The sequence below is a fragment of the Genypterus blacodes genome, unplaced genomic scaffold (genome assembly GCF_046128005.1).
Source record: "Genypterus blacodes isolate CSIRO-AG114 ecotype Tasmania unplaced genomic scaffold, CSIRO-AGI_Gbla_v1 ptg000055l_1, whole genome shotgun sequence".
Classification (NCBI taxonomy): Eukaryota; Metazoa; Chordata; class Actinopteri; order Ophidiiformes; family Ophidiidae; genus Genypterus; species Genypterus blacodes.
Window position 1 is genome coordinate 2010622 of NW_027466867.1, and position 10185 is coordinate 2020806.

At 45.6% G+C, this 10185-nt stretch overlaps 1 long non-coding RNA gene across 1 annotated transcript in view; it reads left to right on the forward strand.

Annotated features, from left to right (window-relative positions):
- The window catches only part of LOC143001793 (uncharacterized), a 36551-nt gene extending 26578 nt beyond the window's left edge, over nt 1-9973 (forward strand). Inside the window, exon 3 of the long non-coding RNA XR_012963731.1 lies at nt 9170-9973. This is a non-coding gene — a long non-coding RNA (uncharacterized LOC143001793). The remainder of the gene's footprint in view (nt 1-9169) is intronic.
- Nucleotides 9974-10185: the final 212 nt, after the last annotated feature.

Here is a 10185-nt window from a genome sequence, read left to right on the forward strand (position 1 = left end):
AGAGTCTGGCACAGCTGCAGCAGGCCCTTGTAGGCAGTAGACTATTTGGAGTTCACTGCCTTCAAGGGCCTGCTGTGCATTACTACAGCAAGGGAGACTACTGACTGCATTAAACCAACAACCACAGGAGCACTGCTGAGCTGTGTTACTGTGACACTCTGCTCGTTTGCTGTTGGGGAGGGCAGTGACTCAAAGACTTTGAGGACTGTTCCCTGAAATGTATTTATCTGTGTGACCATGAGCCAGAGAGGCACTGCCCTGAGTGACTACCCCGTCTCAGACTGCATAAGGGGTTGCGTAGAGCATTGCATGCTCTATGCGACCAGGGTAGCTCAGCTGATGTTCTCAGCGGGACTACTGGCTACAGTGGCCTGACTGGGTATCCAACAGGTTGTCTACTGCAGGGTAGACGACCTGTTGGATACCCAGTTAGCTCACTTAGCTGTTGTGTCTGCAAAATGTTTGGCTCTGTGAGCTAACCATTTTGCTGACACATTCACATGCAGATAGCTCTCAATCTGCTTTTACTTGCAATGTACATCGACAACAAAATGAATCACTTAACTTGTGCAATATACGTGACACACATTGATATATAAATAAACACTTTCAGTTATTTTCTACTTTGATGTAAGAGATGCTAACTAGGTGTTAAACCAGCCTGCCCACAGCAGCTATGGGTTCCACCTGGGTGTTCACCCAGAAGGCCCCTAGTAGCTATGGGGGGCCCATCCGGGTCTTCACCAAGACAGCCCCCCAACTGCAGGCCCTGTTGTACCATGCAGCCCAGCTGAGATGGTCAGCTGAGCCGCCACGGCACATGGCAGCATAGAGCATGAAATGCCCTAACCAATTTTGGCCTGTCTGAGATGGGGAAGTCACTCAGGGCAGAACTACTCTGACTCATGGTCACACAGATAAATCCATTCAGGGAACAGTCCTCAAAGTCTTTGAGTCACTCCCCTCCCCAACAGCAACGGGCAGGCTGGCACAGCAACTGAGCTCAGCAATGCTCTGGTGACACTGGTGGCCTGCTGTTGTGGTGCACAGCAGGTCATTTTAGGCAGTAGAATCTAAAGAGTCTCAGAAGAGTCTACTTCCTCAAAGTCTGTGTGTCACTCCCCTCCCCAACAGCAAACAAGCAGACTGGCACAGCAACTCAGCTCAGCAGTCCACTGGTGGTCTGCTGTTGTGGTGCACAGCAGGTCATTTTAGGCAGTAGAATCTAAAGAGTCTCAGAAGAGTCTTCTGCCTACAAGGGTCTGCAGCAGCAGTTGTGCCAGACTCTCATGAAGTCATTAATCAGACGTCTGGCACAACTGCAGCAGGCCCTTGCAGGCAGTAGACACTTTGGAATCTACTGCCTACCCAGGCGTGCTGGGCACTACTACAGCATGGGAGACTACTGGCTGCATTAAACCAACGACCACCACATCACTGCTGAGAACATCAGCTGATATGCGTTACTGAAACGACCTGCTCGTTTGCACCTGAGCTGGGGACTTTTAGATCTAAGTGACCGTCAGCCAGGCTGACACGACCCTGAGTGACTTCCCTGCCTCAGACGGCCCATGTGCCATGTCAGTCCAGGTGATGTTCTCAGCATGGATTTGTAGTACTACATATTAGCAAAATGTGTGAACGCTTGAAACTACGATTTTCTCAGCATGCTGCAACCGCATCAAGTTGGACAGCAAAGCTACTGGCGGCCATCTGGGCAGACACCCAGTTGGATACCATAGCTATTGGGGGTTGACTAAATTGGCAGTCAATTAACATGTATTCTATTAAAATTACTGTTCTGAGCATCTTATGCTAACAATCACTGTAACACAGAGCCTGTGCCTGCAAAGTTGTATGTTGCCTTACGTCATTGAATTGTTAAGGAGATAGAGCAATATCTCTCTTTGGAGGTGTCAGCAAAATGGTCAGCTCACAGGGTCAACATTTTACTGACACCTTGGCTACAACAGCGTACCGGGTAACCAACAGATACTCTATCACAGCCAACCACCTGTAGCCAATAGCCCTGCTGAGAAGATCAGCTGAAGTGCCATGGCTGCACAGTGCATAAATTGCTCTGTGCAACATTGGTGACTGTCTGAGATGGGGTAGTCACTCAGGGCAGAACCACTCTGACTTATGGTCACACAGATGGATCCATTTCAGTCCTCAAAGTCTTTGTGTCACTCCCCTCCCCAACAGCAAACGAGCAGACTGTCAGTAACACAGCTCAGCAGTGCTCTGGTGGCACTGGTGGTCTGCTTTAGCAGTGCACAGCAGGCCCTTGTAGGTATTCCAAAGAGTCTCTAAAAAGTCTACAGACACCCAGTTGACTAAATTTGCAGTCAATTGACATCTATTCTTTTAAAATTAAAATTATTGCTCTGAGCAGTGTATGCTAACAATGAAATTTACTAACCAATCATGTGCGAGTTAAGCCACCCACGTGATGCTCACCCACGTGATGTAGTCGGCCAATCGTGGACCAGGAAATTTACAAACCAATCGCCTGCGAGTTAAGCCACCCACGTGATGCTACTCAGCCGATCAAATCTGTGCATTCAAAAAGATAAACATTGCGACTCTCAGTGCAGACAGAGGAAAGAGGTGAAAGGCGGGAAAAGTAACGTTACAGCGAGAGAAGACAGACAGGCAAGTGAGTGGGAGTCAGGAGAGGTACAACAACAATGGCGCTTTCTAAGAAGAGAAAAGTTGACGGCGAAAACAGGGCTGGACCGAGGCATACATGTTTATTCTTCCCGTCGCGAGCACAAAACCAGTGTGTCTCATATGCTCAGAGACCGTGGCACTTATTAAAAGTGGCAATGTGAAACGCCATTATGAGACAAAGGACAAAGCTTTTGAACAATCATACCCACCCAAGTCTGAACTGAGGTCCCAGAAAATTAGCAGTCTCAGAGCCCAATACGATCAATCCACCAGGATCTTAACCCATTCATTCACTGCCCAACAACGTGCTCATGAATGTTCCCTCAGAGTTTTTTGGACAACACAAAAAGCCCTTTACAGATGGAGGTGTTGTCAAGGAGTGCATGAGTGCAGTAGCAGAAACATTACTTGAGGGTAAACAAAAAGAAGAGCTTTGTGACAAAATTAAGCAAATACCTATGTCAGCATCATCAGCCACAAAGAAAAGTGAAATATTAGCCCAGGATGTGCTAGCCCAGCTGGATGAAGCCATTCATAAGACACCTTGTGTAGGCTTGGCTGTAGATGAGTCCACTGATGTGTCTGACAATGCTCAGCTGTTAGTTTATTCAAGATTCTTCAACAAAGACAAGAAAGAGTTCTGTGAAGACCTGTTAGGTGTAAGTTCCCTTCAGACCAGTACAAGAGGAGAGGACATCTACCTGGCCATTAAGGAGATGTTAACAAAGCGAGGAATAGAGCCAAACCAAGTGGTTTCAATAACCACAGATGGAGCCCCTGCCATGATGGGGAGGGAGAAAGGAGCTGTGGCAAGAATGGAAGAGGACAATCCTGAGCTAATCTCTCACCATTGCATAATTCATCAATCTGTCCTATGCTCCACCCTGTCAGATGAGCATGCTGAGGTGATGAACACAATGATAAAAATGATACATTTTCTCAGGGCATCCTCTTCTTGTCAGCATCGCATGCTCAGGGAATTCCTCAGAGAAGTTGATGCAAACGCTGAGGATCTTTTGCTTCACAACAATGTGAGATGGCACAGCAAAGGCAGGGTTTTGGAGTGATTTTGGTCCATTAGAAGGGAATTAGCGACTTTCTTGGCAAAGCTAAGAAGTCAGAAAGCAACACACTTTTTTCTCTTTTTAAATTGTGAAAAAAAGATGGATAATGTGGCCTTTTTGGTAGATATCACTTCACACCTGAATGAACTGAATTTGAAGCTACAGCTGACAGCTGTCCGCTCCTTTCAGAGGAAACTCGTTTCTTCTTTGTATCTAAATAAATAAAAGAAGAAACGAGTTATGAGGCCTCTCTCTATCTGTAACCTCTCAAGTAAATTTTCAATGGAAACATTTTTTCACAGAACAACCCAAATAAAGTTATAATTTCCCTCAATGAAAATCCAACAATTCAACTATTCTAGGTCAAGTAAGACAAAAGTCCATAAAGAAAGGCTCAGTTTGCTTCGCTCTCATTTACTCTGATGTGCTGCCGAACATAGAGAGCATTTGAGCAGCTTGGGGACGGAGTTGGGGAATTGTGTCGGGGATGAAATGAGGAAACAGAGTCATACTTTGACTTGAGCGTGTCACTACACTGGAGTTCAATCAGCTCCATTTGGAGGTTGTTGATGCGCGTTCCACGTCAAATGCAAATGGATTACTAAGCAGTCCAAACCTACATTTCTGGGCTTCAAAGTCAGCAAATTGCCGACATTATACTTTTCCCACCCTACACCTTATACACCATTGGGTTTAACTTCAACCTGTTGTCCTCATGTCTGGACATTTTCCGCAGCTATTTATGGACTTTGGGTCCATAAATCCAAAACATCACACAAAATCACAACACAAAATCTTTTTTCAATACAGTTTTTCAAAATCAGACTCTGACAGATGAAGACATCAGGTTTCATTGAGAGGAACAATAAAACATCTGTCAAGCTGTGGTAGCCCGGAATTGAATCGGAGTGCACTGTGTGCGCAACAGATCTTACACAAACACATCACACTCTTTGATGCTTTGGTCCATCGTTACACTGACGTCTTTTGGAGAATTTGACCAAAATTTAGATTTTCCCCAAACTTACAGCAATGTATCCTAATGCCATCGAGATGCTTTGTTTGAAATTCTAGCACTCTGGCTTTTCACAAAAATGATGTCCTGGTAAACAGGAACAAAGAGAGGTCCACTCGCAAAAACAAAACAGTACAAGGCCCAACAAAAGTACTGTGTACTAACAGATGTTATGAAAACTAAGGAAGTGTTCCAATTCCAATCCAACTCATCTATAACTTTTTGAGTTATCTCTGCTCAATCTCCATAATCGCTGTGAAACGTGACGCGAAAATGCAAGGAAGAAAGCGGCCGGGTGTAGGATGCTACATCAGCTCCTAATTAAATTCCAAACCGCCTCTACAAGGAGACGAGAATGTAAAACATTACGGTCTGCAATCAATTAAAAGTTCCAGTCAGATTCCTAAAATAAATCCTCCTCCAGATTTCTTCCAAGGTGCTGAGTGTAACCCTGCAGAGGAGGCAGGAACAAATGACTCCTGAGCCTTCGTCAAACTCTAACAACCTAAGTCGCTTTGTCTGAGTGTACTTAGCAGTTTTGTTTGAGTCCATGGCTGACAATAGGAGCAGATTGTTTTTTTTTTGTACTGCATATTACCTCTTTAAGTGATGGCAGATTAGAAAGCACAGGCGCCCTGTTGCGTCTGAGAGTTGCAGGTATAAAGAAAAGAATAACAAAAAATATAACACATTTTCAACTCCTCAGTCAAGTCAAATGCATCGCAACTTCACTCCTGCGCACTCCGCCGCCTGGAACAAAAGTGGCGTGAAAGTGGGACGGCAAGTCTTGCGGAGGAGACACAATTACGCGCCAGCACGGGATGTAAGACAAGAGAGCCATTTTAAAGGAGATTAGTGCTGACACCTCCCTGTGTCTCAGCGTGCGGTGATCACACTGCGGCAGCAACTGTGTGTGGGAGGCCTTTTGTCACTTGTACCATTCAAAGTGGGAGAGGGGAAAACAAGCGACGAGATGACACCCAGCCGCCTCCGACAGATCAAAACCAAACTAATAAGCCCGGATGCTCAAATTAACAATGAGGCCTTTTGTTTAGCTCAGCTGCTTGACTCGCTCAGCCTCGGCGCGTCATCTGCACAGGCGCATTTCTAAACCGTACAAGGTTTGGAAATAATGACTGCGCTCAGAATCATTGGGAAAAACTATTTGGTTAGAAAGAAGATGAGAAAAAAACGCACCTTCTTCACAGGGAGGATATTTATGGATCACGATTACCCGGGAAGCCTAATTGTCCCGACACACTGACTTAGAAGAAGCAGCGGCGGCGACACAGTGGATCTGCTGCTGTTAATAAGAGGCCGCTGGTCCAGTCAGCAGACCTTGGAGTGAAAGCACACGGGGGGCCCTCTGTGTTTGCCGTAACAATCTATCTCCATTGTTCCACTGAAGAGGCTTGTTGAAAATTAATTTGGGCTGGTCAACAGTCAATAACATGTTCCCCCGAGACACACAGTTTAACCCCCACAGTCCTCAGCACACACACACACACACACACACACACATATACAAACACTCCAATCCACATTCCACTCAGTTGCCTCTCAAAAGCGAGAGGCAAACATTATTGACCAATTGCCGAGGCTTAATGTACCCACATTTCCCCCTCCAGGCGATCCACTCTCTCCTCCTCTCACCCCTTCAGATGTGTCAGTAATGTTGCTACATTAGAGAAGCCTTTCCCAATGACAGCAGAGACACGGCTGAGGAGAGACGGCAGCCTAGAGAGAGGAATATTGTGTCCCAGGAGACGCCACTGTGTAAACTTTGTGCTCTATAATGCATCATAAACACAAATCTGTTGAATCAGACAGTGTGGAAATGTTCATTCCAGATATTTCATTATAGTTATTGTTGTTTTCCTTATTGCTTTCTTTTTTTCTTGGACTCTAATGATTGATGGTACTTCCAAACCAACATTCATTCACTGTCTTTCTGCATAACAATGTAAGTGTGATGTCATCATTTACTGGTCTTTAATTGCAACATCACATCCATAAACTGGACAAATAATGAGGAATGTTTGAAATTCCTATTAGCTGGGATAGGAAATTTCTAGTATATAATCCTCCTCGTCTCTGGTAAAGCAATAAATAAACTGATGGACACAAACATCCAGTATGCAAACACACATATAGACTACTTGACTAAAATCAAAATGATCTGTAGATGAAGTTCCTGCAGCTGAAACTCCTGCACCGTTTTATTTTGGCTTTTATAGTCGACGCAGGAAGAGAAATAGTTTGCTGTGACGTTCCCGCCTCCTTTGGAGAGAAACGTCAAGAAAATTCAGATGGTTCTCCACTTTATACTGCATACATACACGATAATACACTGAATGTGGGTATTTGATGGGGAAGAGAGAGAGGAAAACACTTCTCTGCCTTCCATTTCATCCCTTTCTCTCACACACTGCGGGGGAACGAGCCCCAGGAAAAAAAGAAAACCGCAGTGGAGGAAGCGACAGAAACATAACGACCCCGATGCCTTTGGGACCTCACGGCAAACCCAACCGTCACGCAAACACTAATCTGACAACGTCCCTGTCAGGCCTCCAGTTTGTCCCCTCACACACACAGCAGCAACACGGCAACACAGCAACACAACAACGTTCCCACATCCTGGGAAAGTGCAACAGATATAAACACTTTACAGTAGTCAGCTGTTTTTCGGCGCTCGTGTTCCAAGTTTGGCAGGATGAGGCAAGACGCTGAAAAAAAAAAAACCTAGCACGGTCCGGCATGTGTGTGTGTGTGTATTTATTTGTCGATGAAGCAGACATTGTGATTCATCCCTGAGGGTCACCCAATAAAAAATATGTCTGGACTGGTGACAGACTGAGGCAACAGCCAGCAAGTGTTGCTGCTCCCTTGAACAAATTTGGGACAGGAGGACATTTTCCTACACTATTATTATGTTTTTCAACAACTTAAAATGTTCCCCTGCGATGGCTCCTCTAACTGCCTGACGGAATGTAAGAGAGGATTACAGAAGAGGAGGCACGGCCATTAGAATGAAAGGAAGCGTATTGATAGAAACGATAGATCGTCCCTGCACATCGGGAATCTGTTGGATTTCAGTGAAACTTGCAGTGCGGGTTGGCTGTGATCCAGGGGAGGAGCTATGGGATGTTGATAGCGGTCGGCCTGATGGTGGCGCTGTAATGAATGAATTGTTGATATTTGTTACTATTTTGTTGCATTTGCAAATTTGAGCGGGCATTTCTCCTAAAGTGAATTTGTTTTACTGTAAGCACACTTGGTGGACATGTGAAGTGTCAGTCAACCAGTTGGTGGCGCTTACCTACATTTTCTCACTTTGGTAGTGTGTAAAGTGTGTTTGTTTGTGGCCTGCTGGTCCCATTACTTCTCATTTGGCAGCTGCCATGCAGAACAACAGATAAAAATGAAGGACTCCTCCAGACGCAGGCCAGTTTAACACAACACTCCTTCCTTATCTCACCGTGTGGAACCTGAAACACAATGAACAAAATACATTTCACCGCTTGTTCTCCACCTTTGCGTCTCAGTCATTGTGGCAGAAAATAAAGGCTTTTTCTTCCAAACTCGCTCGGTGCCAAACTGACGATAACCAACCCAAAGCCCCGGATCTATTGATAACAAAACTGAGCTTCTGTTCCTCTCACCTCCTCTGAGAGGGAAACAACAATGCCTCTGAACGCTTGGCGCTGCTGAGATGTGTGTGTATATAGGTGCACACATGAGCCATTTTGTCAGAGCAAGCGGTGAGGGTTTGGCAGTGAGTGGAGACACTGGAGGAGAAGCGCCTGTATGGAGGTGGAGAAAGAAGAGGGAGAGAAAAGAGAGAATGGGGCTCAACCCCCCCACATCAAAGCTTTGCCCTCCAGCGGTGTCTTGTGATATTTATTTATTGAGATGATTTTGCCAGAAACCCAGTGGCCTGGCTGTGCCCTCCCACTCTTTGATATGTTGCTTGGTTCTTAGCTGGCCGTCCACAGAGAAAGCGAGGTCGCCGGGTCAGCCAAAGACACCCCCAGAGGAAAACACGCAGGCTCGCAGAGAACACCTTCCAAACGCCGCACACTCGCACACACACACACGCACACCAGATGATGCGCGGGGAGAGATGAGGAGGGGCGGCGGAGGTGGGTGGGTGGGTGGGTGGGAGTTCAAGCATTGATTGCTATTAAAGGGCCAATGATTTGTTTCCTCCTCCATTTAGAGGAGGGAGGCTAACATATATATATAATGAATATCAGATTAACCCTTGAAGTCATTAAAGGGCACTCAATTTACATGTAAACTGACTTATGATCAATGCAGAGTGACGTGTGTGTGTAGAAGATCAGTAGAGAAAAAGCAGCATCAGGATTTGTTTCTCATTAAAAAAAAGCTCAAACGTCTCTTTGCTGTGATGCAGGCAGGAGAACCAAAGCTCCGGCCCCGGTCCAGGTGGAAGACATTTGTTGGCCCCGTGTGGTTCAGGGTCATAATACAGCCTGGGGATGGACCTGGGGTGGCATGTTTACACACCAGATAACCTCCATGGAGCAGGAAACAGCAGCACGGGGGACGGCAGGAGAGCGCTTAAACGCATCATCATCATCTGGTACCTCGTGGATTTGAGTCACACGCCGGCTGTGCTGCTTGAACTGGTGGTTGAACTCTTGTGGGACTTTGAGAGTGTAAACAGTGTAAACAGAGTTACAGTGTGTCGTAGAAAAACTCATTCTTAGACTTTCTTGATCATAAATTCCAGGATGTAAATCATAATTAACTTCATTTTTGACCCCATTCTATTTAAAACAACATTAACAACAACAACAAAATTGGCCCACAAATTCACTTTATATTTATTGTTACTCTCTGTTACTCCAGGGAGCAGTTTCCCCCTAACAGGCCTGAATAAGTTAAGTGGTCGCCCTCTAGTGGCCAAGAAACCAAACAATGCAGTTTAAGACACCAGCATGGCTCTTTGTGACCTGATCTCGTCTTCATCATCATGTGAACGTGTGTGTGTCACAGTAACCAGTGTGTCAGATCCATCAGCTGTTCTGTCGTCTCATTGTCTTCACTTTTGCAGGACGAGAGGACGAGAGGTGAAGTGATTTATGTGTAAAGTTTATGTGTAAAGGCTTTTTAGCTTTGTGACCCTCATCCAAACGTAAACATGTGACAATGACGCAACACTAGAGGGCTCCAAAACGCACCCGAGCTAGAAAACAAAACGTGTTCATATTTAATAAAGTAACGAAAGAAAAAATACTGTTTTGCCGTCTGGGAGCGTATTTGACTGAGGGTTGGTAGATTTAGCTAGGATGCTAGGTTACAGTCAAGTGACAAACAAAACCACACATGAATTCCTTCCAACTCTGAGCCGGACGAGCCCTCGCATGGTCACAAACATCCACTGAGGATTCACCGAGCTCCTCCAGC